Source organism: Bison bison, unplaced genomic scaffold (genome assembly GCF_000754665.1).
Source record: "Bison bison bison isolate TAMUID 2011002044 unplaced genomic scaffold, Bison_UMD1.0 scf7180017864384, whole genome shotgun sequence".
NCBI classification, from domain to species: Eukaryota; Metazoa; Chordata; class Mammalia; order Artiodactyla; family Bovidae; genus Bison; species Bison bison.
Genome location: NW_011494956.1, coordinates 7309371 through 7325421, shown reverse-complemented (window position 1 = coordinate 7325421; position 16051 = coordinate 7309371). Strand labels below are relative to the sequence as shown.

General features: G+C 41.2%; 1 protein-coding gene across 4 annotated transcripts in view; it reads right to left on the bottom strand.

Annotated features, from left to right (window-relative positions):
• The window catches only part of SLC9A9 (solute carrier family 9, subfamily A (NHE9, cation proton antiporter 9), member 9), a 656333-nt gene that overhangs the window by 351648 nt on the left and 288634 nt on the right, over positions 1–16051 (bottom strand). The gene's annotated exons all lie outside the window — the stretch shown is intronic.

Genomic DNA, 16051 nt, shown 5'->3' with positions numbered 1-16051 from the left:
TGACAGATTCCTAAGTGGCTCTGGTCCATTAAGTTCCAACTCTAAAGTGACGAAGAGAGCTCTGAGCTTAAAATTGGTTAAAAGGGAAGAAGAGTAAAACGAGGTTTGTTATGAATTATATGTGCATTTTCTTTGAAAGGAGATCTTAAATTACTTTGCAATTTAGCCTGAAAAGTCTTGTCAGAATTGAATTAGTCTGCAGGCTTTGAGAAATTTTTTGTTATACCTAATATTGGGAGGAAAGTGAATTTGAGATAGTCTTAAAGATAAAAGTCACTTGCAAATACTCTCCTTATTTCATTTTCTTTCTTCCTTTACTAAAGCAGAAACAAGAATTTGAATCCCACTACTGTGAGCCTATTTAAAAAGAGAGAGAGAGAGAGGGACTAATTCTCATGATCTGATGTGAACTTCAACCCGTTTCCAACTTTTAGTTGCTTTAATCCTCACTAATGAAACCTTAGCTCCAAAGAGTACTCTGATGTGTGAAACTTATAGTCATAATAGATAGAAAAAGATGGAAAAGTAGGTTAATAGTCACTAAAGATGGAAAGCTAGTTAAAATTAAAATATAATGATTAATATGCACAAGAAAGACCAAATATTAATCCCCAAGGCTGAAATGGAGAAGGGGGTCAGGTGTTCCAACCTTGACTGAGCACTCAAAATGCTTATTATTCCCTGCTTTTTTTTTCCACCATGGAGCATTCACTACGTGTCAAGTGCTGGTTAAACATTTTAATAAACATTATCTCATTTAACACTCACTGTGACTCCCTGAAGTTGGTGCTATTTTGATTTGCATTTTATAGATGAGGAAACTATGGCTTAGAGAAATTGTGGTGGTGGTTTAGTCATTAAGTCATGTCTGATTCTTGCGACCCCATGGACTGTAGCCTGCCAGGCTCTTCTGTCCATGGGATTCTCCAGGCGAGAATATTGGAGTGGGTTGCCATGACCTTCTCCAGGGGATCTTCCCAACCCAGGGATTGAATCCAGGTCTCCTGCATTGTAGGCAGATTCTTTACCAACTGAGTTACAAGGGAAGCCCCTTAGAGAAATTAAGTAACTGTGTATTTCACCTCATTTAATCCTTCTAACAATCTAATGAAGCATGTATTTGCATTTTGGGCATAAACAGACTCAGGGATGGTAAATTAGTTGCCCCAAGTAACTCTTCCTGGAATGGTAGGCACTCAGCTCAGGTCTCACTAGTAGGCACTCAGCTCAGGTCTCACTAGTGAAAGCCCATTTACAATACAATAGAAAGTGGAAGCAGTTGGATTCATTGCCTGAATGCGTGCACAGATTAAATAACTCAACAAACATTCCACCTTCATAGGATGGAGGCAAGGACTACTCTGAAGATTTTTAGACTTCTAGTGCTTCCCTGGTGGCTCAGCTGGTAAAGAACCCACCTGCCAATGTAGAAGATTCAAGACAGGCGGGTTTGATCCTGGGGTCGGCAAAATCCCCTGGAGAAGGATGTGGCGACCCACTCCAGTTTTCTTGCCTGGAAATTTCATGGACAGAGGAGCCCAGTGGGCTATGGTCCATAGGGTCGCAAAGAGTCGGACAGAACTGAGCACACACGCACACACGGCATGGTGCTAATTTGTAATAAAAGAAATTGCATTAGTGAACACAATCGTTTTGATATGAGTGGTTTTGCTGACTGCCAGTGCTGCTTACAGGCCAGGACTTCTTCGTGGAGGCCTCTTCTGCATATGGAAATGAGCTTGTTATGAAACTACATCCACTTTGAGTCTTTTGGTGTCCATGCCAGGACCAGCTCAAGTTTCACATCATCTCCCACAGTTGTGCACCCTGTGTGACTACTGTCTCTTTATAGCAATTATCTGTGTTACAGTGTCTTCATCTAAAAAGTGGTGATAACAATTGTGCCTCTTTCACAGAGTGGAGATTCATTGGGTTAATATACGTACAGTGCTTCTACTAAGAACATAGAAAGCACTCCATAAATGATAGCTGTTATTAACTGTTGTTACTGTTATTTGTATTAATATTATTGTTAGAGTGATTACTCTGTTTTTCACCATTTTCTCAAAAGAAGTCAATAAAAACTAAACTTTATTTCTAAAAATATAGCGCATTTAGAATTCCAATTAATGTGTCAGAACATTTCAAGACTCTTTTGAGGTGGAATGAGTAATACATTTAGAGTTAGATCAAATGCTGAATTCATCTTTTTCTTAATGAGGCTTGTAAAGCAGAAGATTTCTGGGATAGTATCAAAGAAGGAGATGCATGTAAATTGCTAACAATAGTTAAGACCAAAAGATCCATGGTTGTCTTGCAAATCCAACAGAGCTGAGCTTCTAGTAGCCAAGGTAGACATACCACAGAAATCTCATTGCTAAGTCTGTTAGCCACTCAGTCGTGTCCGAATCTTTGTGACCCATGGACTGTAGCCTATCAGGCTCCTCTGGCCATAGAATTTTCCTGGCAAGAATACCCGAGTGGGTTGCCATTTCCTCCTCCAGGGGATCTTCCCAACCCAGGGACTCAACCTGTGTTTCCTGTATTGAAGGCAGATTCTTTACCTCATTGCTATATGTAAAGCAGGAAAAAAAAAATCATGAATAGAAAGTATCTAATAAAGTTGTGTGGAATTGCTGATCAGCAACAATCAAGGAAAAGTCAGGAAACCTATGGCATTTGCTTTCATGGCAATCATCAATCCACAGCTCACTGCAAGCCACATAGAGATGAAAAGAATTCAAAAACAGGCACTTTCTTGCATTGGAGCCTGCAGTGCTTCAAAAATGTGTGCTGAGGACAGAGATGAGGGGCTGAATGAAATGCTAGCTGCCTCTGGTTGGGTCAAAGGACTTTTCATAGATAAGGTCCTATGAAAAGCTTTCCTAATCTGGGCACCTTTCATTCCTGTGTATAACAAACTCACTCAGATTGTAAAGAGCTTTCTGAGACAGCCTGATGGAGTTTCACCTGGTGACAAGCCAACTCCTAGAAAATATTTGCACTGATCAACTCATATCCCCAGATCCTTCTCCTGTTCTTCTATTTATTAGCAATTAAGTGAGCATCTGCATCCCAAATCGCAACTTAATTGAGAATCTGCATCCATCGTTTTAGAGTTGCAGATAATTTCACTTGAGCACAAATTTATCTTTCGAGGCAAAGCACAGTTATCTTCTTAAACTAATGCATTTTACCAAAGCAGTTGCCTCTCCTCTACAGATTTTGATTTTGTGTTTGAGGCATGGGAGCTGTGGACCAATAAATCTTACCAAAGAGGGTTTTCCTTTCACATAATGCCTTTAAATTACATTTTATGTGTGTAGCAGTTGCTGTAAAGTATATATTGCAGAATGCAATGTTCCACAGTAGAGTCATCTCTGATACTGCATCTTCAGGACACAGCTTTGTCTGGGACAAGGATGTAGACTTTATAGTATATTTGAATCTCTAAGCCAATACAACTTGTACAAATTGAGAGATTTCTAACTCAGGTAATTAATAGGTCTATCCCACCCATGTAATAAAGGTAGTTGCTAAGACTTGGAGTCAGATGCCAAGGTCATTTATCAAGGTCATTGATCAGCTGTGAAGCTCCTAGGGCTAGGACCTTGGGCCCTGAAACAGTCTGAAGATTCAAGAAGATGGTTTTTGCACATGTCAGAAGATAACAGGCTTCCCTGGTGGCTCAGACAGTGAAGAATCTGCCTGCAGTGTGGGAGACTTGGGTTTGATTGTTGGGTTGGGAAGATTCCCTAGACAAGGAAATGGCAACCCACCCCAATATTCTTGTCTGGAGAATTCCATGGACAGAGGAACCTGGTGGGCTACAGTCCATGGGGTCGTAAAGAGTCAGACATGACTGAGCAACATACACTTACTTTCACTTCAAGTAGACAAAAGCTCAGAAGCTGGGGGAAATGTAGGCTGGAAGACTCAGTTGAGGATTGGGGTGGAGACAGGTCAGTGCAATGCTTCAAGTTAGAATCAGGTGAGCAAGCCACAGTGAATATATAGACAACAATCAACGCAGCCAGGGAATTAATGATCAAAGGAGACCAGGGATGGCTGTGAAGCCGCATAAATGCACGCTCGCACTTTTCTGGAAGGACAGTCCTTAACTTTCATACATCTTCTCCATTTAGTCCATGACCTCAAAAAGGTTACACATCACTGCAGTGGGGATACGCAAATACTAATGGCAGACCAAGGAGGGAGTGGTCAGAAACTGAGGCCAACAGTAACTGCAGAAGGTTAAGATCAGAGAATCAGCTAACCCGAGCAAGGCACAGGGAATAGGAGTGGGATCATGGGGGAAACCCTGTGTTTAAGCCATGGCCTTTTGCACACTCTCTGCTCTGGTAGGGATCTTACATGGCTGCTGTGGGCTAGCAGGCAATGGGAGAACATGAGTAAATAATGACATCTAAGTATCTCTGCAGAGAGAGGTGAGGTTTTGAGAGTTGTATTTACAGGGGAATAAATGACAGAGGAAGTATAGCAGATAACACCGTGAAGCATAAATTAACCATGGCTTGAATCAATCCTCTCTGTTCATGGTCTGCTGCTGCTGCTGCTGCTAAGTCGCTTCAGTCGTGTCCAACTCTGTGAGACCCCATGGACTGCAACCTACCAGGCTTCTCCGTCCATGGGATTCTCCAGGCAAGAACACTGGAGTGGGTTGCCATTTCCTTCTCCAAGGCATGAAACTGGAAAGTGAAAGTGAAGTCGCTCAGTTGTGTCTGACTCTTAGCGACCCCATGGACTGCAGCCTACCAGGCTCCTCCATCCATGGGATTTTCCAGGCAACAGTACTGGAGTGGGGTGCCATTGCCTTCTCCGGTTCCGGTTCATGGTCTAGCTTATGTCAATTTCATTGATTCAAAACATCCAAAGTCACATGCCTGAACTTACTATCACCACCACCACCAGGGCTTGACTCTCCACAGGTCTATCAGAATGTGTGAGACACAACAGCTCCCAGGCTTTGTTTACTGCACCCAGGGCAAGATCTCCAAAAGACCCAATGTCTTTATTTATATGTCATGAGAACCCACGGGAGAAACGGAATTGGGAGAGAAATGTGCCTTGATGGCTTAGTTGTGAAATAAGTAACATGCTGGTAACAAAATGCATTTGGGTTGCAGCTGTCTGTTTCTGAGATGGGTTAAAAACTAGTGAATTGTTCATACTGTTTGTAAGGGAAGAAACTGGTAGCCAGTGTGGGTCAGAAAGAGGAGCTGGTACAAGGTGCAGGAGGTGGGGCTCCTCTTAATTTGAAGGGCAAGTGGCAGGTGGTGAAGGCTGCTTTTGAATAATTCCCACTTGCTCCTTTTATGGAAGGGAGCTCTTTCTTTGTCTGTCTGTCTCTTTCTCCAGTTTTTTGCCATTGTTGTTGTATTTCTTTGGTCAGCTCTCTTGCATTATCATCCTACCCACCACTTACTGAGTATGCTACCGGCTAGTGTTGAACTTTACTTAAGTGGGACTAAGGGGATATAGAAATCACCAAGTCTTTGAGAAAAAGGGCAGAATTATATCTCACTGTCTCCTCTGGATTAAATCTATTCACTAGATTTTTATTCAAACCTATCCCGACCTTTTTGGAAAACCCAATTTTTAAAAAAATGCTTTAGGGTTTTTATTAGAAAGCATCCAAATGGAAACAGAAATGAGTGAGTGATAGGAGAGGAGAATGGCATTTAGATGAAAACAATAGAGGACTGTGCTGCAGTCATATCCATCGTGCGTGTGTGTGTGTGTGTGTGTGTTAAAGAGAGAGAGACTCTTAAAAATTTTGTTCTGAGAAATAGCAAAATCCATGCTTTTGTATGTGAAAAACCTGCTTTATCACTTAATGCTAATGAAACATTATCAGGAGGAGGTCATTGCATAATTAGAGATTACAGCACCACGGATGCATATGGGATGTGATAGTGAGGCCCTAGGTAGCTTCATCACAGGAAGAGTATGATAATCCCCACAGGCCTGATGCCAGAATTTGGGGACTGTAATGAAATGGAAAGTCTCAGGGAACTGGACAAGTGCCTCTGCCATCTTCTGCCCTAGAACTGCCTGACAGTTTAGGCCCTGGCACCAACCAGTCTGTGTAGGTGACACTGGACAGGAAAGAGAACATTGCTTCTATTAAATTATTTACTTTTAAAATGCCCTGCCTTCAAACTTCTGGATTTAAAAAAAGAACTCAATAAATTACCAAAATGATGACAGAAAAAAAAAAATAACTTCTTTCTCTTCTAACCATAACAAAATAAACCAGCAAGATACACAAAGGCAGTTTGTTGGTCAGTTGAGTGATCAGTCCGTGCAAAGTCAACATAATTTTAGAGTCTTAAATACTGAATTTAGAAAGCATAGGTGGTCTGCTCCTGCAAAATGTTCTGTGTTAACATTCTCTTGGACTTTGTGCTTTCCACATTGCAATGCTAATAGCTGCCATTTATTGAAGGCCTCTTGCAAGCCAGAACTGTGATCAGCATTTTGTATATGTTATTTGTAATCGTTACAATAGCCCCACGAGTTTGAGGAAACTTGGGGAGATAGTGAGGGACAGGGAAGCCTGGCGTGCTGCAGTCCATGAGGTTGCAAAGAGTGGGACATGACTTAGGAGCGGATGACAACAATAGCCCCACAGGAGAGATAATGTTATCTACATATTACAAGGAGAAATTGAGGACATTGAGGAAGGTTAAGCTACATGTCCTTACACATGGCTAGTAAGTGGTAGGACCTGTATTAGAACCTGTTTCTAAACCTCCTGGGTTGCCCCCTCTCTCCCTGACCACCCCCAGTAAACTGTAGGCAAATTTGTGCATCACTAAAAGGTTAGTTTTATGTGGTGATCCCAATAGGTAAGTTCTTCCCTTAAGTAATCTTTACAGGTGAAGTGATATCTTTAAAGCATCTGTATATTTCTTTAATTCTTTCTTTGTATGTCTACTTAATAGCAAACCAGCAAAAAAAAAAAAAAGAAAAAAAAAGCCCAAAGGGATATTGAAACTGAAGAACTTATACAGTCAACTGTTCTCCAGTCCTTCCCAAAGGCTTAAGAAAATGTTTTTGTTTGAAGGGTAGATGTTTTGCCTGTTATCTGGCAGGAAGTAGCATATCTGTCCTTGGCTGCTACTAAATTTTCTGGATAATCAAAACATTATTTTTCTATCAGAATGCAATGTCATACCAAATGGAGACTCTTCTGGGTGCAAAATGAAGGAAGCCGACCTACCAAGGCAAACGTGAAAACAGGTGTCATCCAGAAATGTGAGTCTTGATGAGTTCTCTTTGAACACATGACTTGTGCTTTAAAACACATAAGAATTGGGGCAGTGGTTTCTTGTGACCTAAGCACACAGAAAAAGGTAGACCTGATCCTTTTGCAGACCCAAGAGTCTCCCAATAGAATCTTATATCTTTGGCTTCAGAGGTGGTTCAACAAAATTCAATACATTTATTAATGAGAAATTAATTATACTCAGATGCATTTCATGCCAAACGGTGATTCCTTCTCCACTGACAACTGTTATCAAATTATCTGCCTGAGGCTACCAAATCCAGGAGAAGTACTGACTTCTTGTGAAGAATATGATTGTCTTCCTTCTTTATTGCTGCTTAAATTCCCTTTCCTGCATCAGAATTTGAATCAGCATGTCCTTCCTTTTCGCCTAGTTTAATGAAAATTAAGTTGTTAGAGTTACCTTCCTCTTGAGACTCTCAAGTAAGATATAATGCAATGTCATGAATAAACTGATTAGGTTGGTTTAGATGAAGTGTAGAAATGTCAGTCAGTTCAGTCGCTCAGTCGTGTCCGACTCTTTGTGACCCCGTGGACTACAGCATGCAAGGCCTCCCTGTCCATCACCAACTCCCAGAGCTTCCTCAAACTCATGTCAATTGAGTCAGTGATGCCATCCAACCATGTCATCCTCTGTCATCCCCTCCTCCTCCCACCTTCAATCTTTCCAAGCACCAGGGTCTTTTCAAATGAGTCAGTTCTTCGCATCAGGGGGCCAAAGTTTTGGAGCTTCAGCTTCAGCTTCAGCTTCAGTCCTTGATTTCCTTTAGAATTTCCTGGTTTGATCTCCTTGCAGTCCAAGGGACACTCAAGAGTCTTCTCCAACACCCAGTTCAAAATCATCAATTCTTCAGTGCTCAGCTTTCTTTAGAGTCCAACTCTCACATCCATACATGACCACTGGAAAAACCATAGCTTTGACTAGACTGACATTTGTTGGCAAAGTAACATCTCTGCTTTTTAATGTGCTGTCTAGGTTGGTCATAGGTTTTCTTCCAAGGAGCAAACATCTTTTAATTTCATGGCTGCAGTTACCATCTGCAGTGAATTTGGAGCCCAAGAAAATAAAGTCTGTCACTGGTTCCATTGTTTCTCCATTTGCCATGAAGTGATGGGACCAGATGCCATGATCTTAGTTTTCTGAATGTTGAGCTTTAAGACAACTTTTTCACTCTCTTCTTTCACTTTCATCAAGAGGCTGTTTAGTTCCTCTTCACTTTCTGCCATAAGGGTGGTTTCATCTGCATATCTGAGGTTATTGATATTTCTCCCGGCAATCTTGATTCCAGCTTGTGCTTCTTTCAGCCCAGCATTTCACATGATGTACTCTGCATATAAGTTAAATAAGTGAGTGACAATATATAGCTTTGATGTACTCCTTTTCCTATTTGGAATCAGTCTGTTGTTCCATGTCTAGTTCTAACTCTTGCTTCTTGACCTGCATACAAATTTCTCTGGAGGCAGGTCAGGTGGTCTGGTATTCCCATCTATTTCAGAATTTTCCACAGTTTATTGTGATCCACACAGTCAAAGGCTTTGGCATAGTCAATAAAGCAAAAGTAGATGTTTTTCTGGAACTCTCTTGCTTTTTTGATGATCCAATGGATGTTGGCAATTTGATCTCTGGTTCCTCTGCCTTTCCTAAATCCAGCTTGAACATCTAGAAGTTCATGGTTCACATACTATTGAAGTCTGGCTTGGAGAATTTTGAGCATTACTTTATAGCATGTGACATGAGTGCAATTGTACGGTAGTTTGAGAATGCTTTGGAATTGCTGTTCTTTGGAATCGGAATGAAAACTGACTTTTTCCAGTCCTGTGGCCTCTGCTGAGTTTTCCAAACTTGCTGGCATATTGAGTGTACCACTTTCACAGCATTATCTTTTAGGATTTGAAATAGCTCAACTGGAATTTCATCACCTCCACTAGCTTTGTTCGTAATGATGCTTCCTAAGGCCCACTTGACTTCGCATTCCAGGATGTCTGGCTGTAGGTGAGTGATCATACCATCGTGACTATCTGGGTCATGAAGATCTTTTTTGTATAGTTCTTCTGTGTATTCTTGCCACCTCTTCTTAATATCTTCTGCTTCTGTTAGGTCTGTACCATTTCTGTCCTTTATTGTACCCATCTTTTCATGAAATGTCCCCCTGGTATCTCTAATATTTTTGAAGCGATCTCTAGTCTTTCCCATTGTATTGTTTTCCTCTATTTCTTTGCACTGATCACTGAGGAAGGCTTTCTTATCTTTCCTTGCTATTCTTTGGAACTCTGCATTCAAATGGGTATATCTTTCCTTTTCTCCTTTGCTTTTTGCTTCTCTTGTTTTCACAGCTATTTGTAAGGCCTCCTCACAAGCCATTTTGCCTTTCTTTTTCTTGGGGATGGTCTTGATCACTTGTCTCCTGTATAATGTCATGAACCTCCATCCATAGTTCTTCAGGCACTCTGTCTACCAGATCTAATCCCTTGAATCTACTTGTTACTTCCACTGTATAATCATAAGGGATTTGATTTAGGTCATACCTGAATGGTCTAGTAGTTTTCCTTACTTTCTTCAATTTAAGTCTGAATTTGGCAGTAAGAGTTTCATGATCTGAGCCACAGTCAGCTTCCAGTCTTATTTTTGCTGACTGTATAGAGCTTCTTCATCTTTGACTGCAAAGAATATAATCAATTTGATTTCGGTATTGACATTTGGTGATGTCCATGTGTAGAGTCTTCTCTTGTGTTGTTGGAAGATGTGTTTGCTATGACCAGTGTGTTCTCTTTGCCAAACTTTACTAGCCTTTGCCCTGCTTCATTCTATACCCCAAGGCCAAATTTGCCTGTTACTTCAGGTATCTCTTGACTTCCTACTTCTGCATTCCAGTCCCCTATAATGAAAAGGGCATCTTTTTTTTTTGGTGGGGGGGTGTTAGTTCTATAAGGTCTTATAGGTCCTTATAGAACTGCTCAACTTCGACTTCTTCAGCATTACTGGTCAGGGAATAGACTTGGATTACTGTGATATTGAATGGTTTGCCTTGGAAATGAGCAGAGATCATTTTGTCATTTTTGAGATTGCATCCAAGTATTGCATTTCAGACTCTTTTGTTGACTATGATGGCTACTTCCTTTCTTCTAAGGGATTCTTGCCCACAGTAGTAGATATAATGGTCATCTGAGTTAAATTCACCCGTTCCTGTCCATTTTAGTTTGCTGATTCCTAAAACATCAATGTTCACTCTTGCCACCTCCCGTTCGATCACTTCCAATTTGTCTTGATTCACGGAGTGGTGCTGCAACTGTGTGGCACTTGAGCGGTGGCTGCGTGGATGTGAGGAGACACCCCACATCCAAGGGCAGAGAAGCCCCAGCAAGATGGTAGGAGGGGTGAAATCAGGACCCAGAGACTCCACAGAGACTGAGACAACTGTGTTTGAGTGTCTCCTGAAGAGGTATGGGTCAGCAGTGGACTGCTGCAGGGTCAGGGGCTCTGGGTGCAGTAGACCTGGGTATGGCATAAGCCCTCTTGGAGGAGGTTGCCATTAACCCCACCACAGAGCTGCCAGAACTTACACAGGACTGGGGAAACCGACTCTGGAGAGCAGAGACAGGACCTTGTGTGCATCAGCACCCTGGAGAAAGGAGCAGTGACCCCACAAGAGACTGACCCAGACTTGCCCATGAGTGTCCAGGAGTCTCCAGTGGAGGCGTGGGTCAGTGGCGGCCTGCTACAGGGTTGGGGGCACTGAGTGTGGCAGTGTGTGCATGCGACCTTTTGAAGGAGGTCGCCATTATCTTCATTATCTCCACCATAGTTTGGCCTCAGGTCAAATAACAGGGAGGGAACACAGCCCCGCCCATTGACAGAAAATTGGATTAAAGATTTACTGAGCATGCCCCAGGCTTCCCTGGTAGCTCAGGGATTAAAGAGTCCCCTACAATGCAGGAGACCTGGGTTAGAGAATAGGATCCAGTTTCTCTCTCAGTCAGTCTCTCCCATCAGGAAGCTTCCATAAGCCTCTCATCCTTCTCCATCAGAGGGCAGACAGACTGAAAACCACAATCACAGGAAACTAACCAATCTGATTACATGGACCACAGCCTTGTCTAATTCAGTGAAACTATGAGCCATGCTGTGTAGGGACACCCAAGATGGACAGGTCATGGTGGAGAGTTCTGACAAAACGTGGTCCACTGGAGAAGGGAATGGCAAACCACTTCTGTATTCTTGCCTTGAGAACCCCATGAACAGTATGAGAACCCCCAAAAGATAGGACACTGAAAGATGAATTCCCCAGGTCGGTAGGTGCCCAATATGCTACTCGAGATCAGTGGAGAAATAACTCCAGAAAGAATGAAGAGTTGGAGCCAAAGCAAAAACAACACCCAGTTGTGGATGTAGAAATAAGAGGGGGATGTAAATCATAAGCACTAAAGATTTTTCTGGAGAGACTCTATCCAATCATTTTCTAATCCCAAATTCGGGCTTATTTTGTGTAACAGTTGCTTGGTTGACTTGAACGGGAAACAAAGTTGACAGCAGAAAGGAGAGAGATGGACATACTGCTTGCTGCTCAGTGGATTCTAATATGCTTCCTTGTCTTCTAATAAAAATGAAACAATCCCTTGTGACTGGGCTTAAAGGGGGAAATGTTTTTGTTTTGCAGTCATTTCCAGGAATAGGATGAGATGGAGCCTTTTTATAATATGTTTCCAATAGCCCAGGGCAAAAAACTTTCTCCTTGGGCTTCTCTGCGTCTTCTGAGTGATGGGAGAAAACAAACCATTGCACAACATAGTTTAACCAAGTTTAGATGAAATATAATTTTGGTAGTGAAATATACACTCTAAAACTTTAGGGCCCAACAGCCAAAAAATATATGCAATAACTTTTCTTTAAGGGATTTGAACACTATGAGAGATAAAGCACATAATATAAGTCGTATTCTCTTTTCAACACACATGCACACTCAGAGACATAAGTAACCACACTCTCCTGCCCTCCCATCCTACTTGCACACCTGAAACATCTCATCAGATGTTAGAGTTTTTTGGAGTAAAGGATTTTGTTTTTGAAGGATGTTTGTGCTGTGCTCAAAGCTCCTTTATCTGTAGTCTTAGAGACCTCAGCTTTTGAGGTTTTATTATTTCCATAAATTACCCACAGTCGGTATTACTCTTCTCTTTCCTTATAGTTAAGTGCTCCCTGTTGAATTATCTGATTGCGTCCATCAAGAACACGGTCTATGTTCTTGATCACTAAATGATGTGACATCACACTTAGGGAATATGAAAAACTCATTCAAAACTCAGCACACAGATGCTCCCCCATAATAAACAGAGTCTTGAACATATGTCAAGGCATATCTTTCTTTGTTAGCTTCCTCTTCACTCTCCTTCTTAATGCTTAGCAAATAGCCAGAAAATTAAGCACGGGCCTATGAAAGATGTTATTAATTTCAGAACTGAGTTGAAAGAAAACCAAACTTAAACTGTTTTATACTTATTGGCTGAGATGAGAGCACATTGGTTCCTACAGTCCCCAATTTAGAGATTCCTCAACCCTTTAAGGGAGGTGTGTTGCTAAAAGCAGCAGAAAACTGCTTCAATTAACTCTAATCATCACCATCATTAAGCAGTTCTATTTAGAGTGCCATATTAGATACCAGGGAGTCAAAAACAAATAACAAGCGCTGCTCTCCCTAGAACCCCGGCGTTGAGAGCTAATAGCAAATGGTTTGATTTTAACTCAGGGGCCACAGATAAAAGGCTCCATTCTTGCTTACCAATTCCCTGAACTCTCCAGTTCCCTGGTAAATTTCTTTTGCACACACTCTTACACTTTTTTATTTTTTTTTTTAATGGTAATGTTAGCAGGAAAAATCCACTCCATTGTAAGGGGCACATTATTCTGAGAGCATAGATTTCCTCACAAATACCAGCATCACTTCCACTGCTCTGTAATAAGTGACTGCAGCTGTTGCCATGGTGATTTTCATTTTAAAAAATACTGTATCCACACAAAGACAGGCAACACAGCTGTTTCCAGGAGGCATCCTAAAACACGCCCAGATGGAATGATGCTACTGCCTTTCGCCAGAATGAGAGGGACATGTGTACAAGTCCAAACAGAACTAAAGATGGGGCTGTGGCTCTGACCCCATAAGGGTTTATTGGAGGGTGACTTCGAGCTGTGGGAGTTCAACTTATCCCCAGTTTTCCCAGGCAGATACTTAGCACTAGGTCATTGTTATTAAAATAATTTTCTCCAGTAGCTGCCTTAAAAAAGAGAGCCTCATCCCCCAAATCTCCATGCTACTCCCAGAACATTCCAGAAGCAAACTCTACTGATAGCACTCGCTCAGGACTTACTTATCTGAAGTTCCATAGACCACACCTATGTGTTATTAAAATGCTGCAAGGGAGTCAATGCAATGTATTTTAAATAATTCCCCAATTTCCATTTGGGGAGACCGCGCAACCTGTTGCTGTCCTGGTCTTTCAAAAGGGAAAAAAGTTTGGTTTTCTCTGTGTGGGGTGCAGTAGGCATCAATGAAGACAAATATAAAAAACAGTTGATACCTGGGGAGTTGCCATATTCTTTAACAATGACATTATGGTTCTCAAGGGGCAGGACACTTTTGCTGTTTTGTTGCCTTGATTTGCATGGCAAACCAGAGGCTGAGAATGATGGGCTGTGCCTAGTCACTCCGTCATGTCTGAATCTTTGTGGTGTCATGGACAGTAGCCTATCAGACTTTTTTGTCCATGGGGATTCTCCAGGGAAGAATACTGGAGTGAGTTGCCATTTCCTCTCCATGGGATCTTCCCAACCCAGAGATTGAACCCAGTTCTTCCACACTGCAGGCTGATTCTTTATTGACTGAGCCACTGGAGAATGATGTGAATAGCTTCAATATGTTGGTGGCCTCGGGACTTCCCTGGTTCCAGTGGTTAAGAATCCTCCTTGCAATGCAAGAGATGTAGGTGCGATCCCAGGTCAGGTTAACTAAGATCCCACATGCCCCTGAACAACTAAGCCTGCGTGCCACAACTACTGAGCCAATGAGCCATAACTAGGGAGTCTATGCATTGCAACAAAAGATCCTGAAGGATGCCACTAAGATCCAACACAGCCGAATAAATAAATACATTTAAAAAATGTTGGCAGCCTCAATCCCCCATTCTAAACAAAATTTGAACTAATTCTCTAATTCTCCCTTTGTAAAGCTGAAGGGATAGTTCTTGCTGTCACACAAGACAGGAGTGGGATTGAGCAGCAAAGTGGGAAAAGAAAGTCTACCATATGCCTCATGGGAAAAGGGTTTGAAAAGAAATTATATTCCCAGTCTCATACTATGATTTATCTTGTAAAAACATAGCTATGTTTCTGGAATTCTCTGTATTTTATCAAACAATCAGTTATAGCTATTTTGTTATTATTAAGATCATTGAATTATAAGTATATATTATATGGTATAAGTCACCAAATGCCCAGAATCTAATAATAAAAGGATTTTACTTGGAAAGCACAAGTGGTCTTTTTATTCTTTGAGGAGAGCCTTTATTTGCAAAGAAATAATGGCTGTGCTTAACATCTGAGTAATCAGCAATCTTTGTGGTGGTAGTGGTTATTAAACATAAGGTTGAGATGTGACCCACAAATAATCCACGGGAAGCTGTGGGGCTTTATGAGCTAAACAATTGCCTGTGTTTGGTCCTGACTTGGCACTGACACTCTCTGTGACCTAGCAAAATACCACTTCTTTCCTTTGTGCTATTGCAATGCAAACGATGCTGAGGCTGACCACAGACTAGGCTTGGAGGCAAAAGGAATCCACGTTACTTCACAGTGCCCTGAAATATTCAATGTCATCCATAATAAAATATATAATAAAATGGAAATAAAACAAACTCCTGTGGTTCCTTGAGACCTGTAAGAAATCAAAATATTTCATTTGTCTTCTCATTATGTTGCAAATTAGGAAATCAGTGGTTCTCTTCATTCTTTTCTTTTTTAAAAAAACTCAGAAATCAAAGGAAATATGGAGAATGAAGTCACTCATCCAGAGTTTAGCAAGTAATAACTGTTCTAACTATGGTTTTCTTGGCTTCTTACCTATATCCCTAGTGCTGCCTGCAGATATTCTGCTGCTCTGAAAAGTAACTAAAACAGAGAAGTTTCCTCTAGACAGATTAGAATTCTTTAAGCATGCAAAAAATAAACAAAAGTAGAACTCATTAATTTATCAGATTTAAATATTAACATTGGTAAGTCAATCCTTAATGCTAATAAATGTTATTAGCTTTTTAATATTAATGAGGTACAGAGGTTGGTGACATTCTTGTTCCTCAGTGGATTTGAGAGGACTGTCCCAAAACTCAACTCTCAGTAAATCAGAAAAACTGATCAGTATGAAGTCACTCAAGTTGACCAGCAACCATGGATAAGGAAAGAATTGGGAAATTATTTCATAGTCATTGCGAGGAGCTAAGGTAATGAAATATGGGCGATACAGAATGTTAAATAGACCAGAAGGGTGAAATATATATACATACATATATATACACATACATATATATATATATATATTTTTTTTTTTTTTAACAAATGCTTTCAAATACTTCAAACCGTCTTTTTTCACTGTGCCCAGGGCTGAGAGAAGAGACCCACTGGGCTGTGTTTCTAGCTCTTGGCAGGGCTTGCTGAAGATCAGAAAACAGTACGGGGAGGAAGCTCTGTGTGATTTA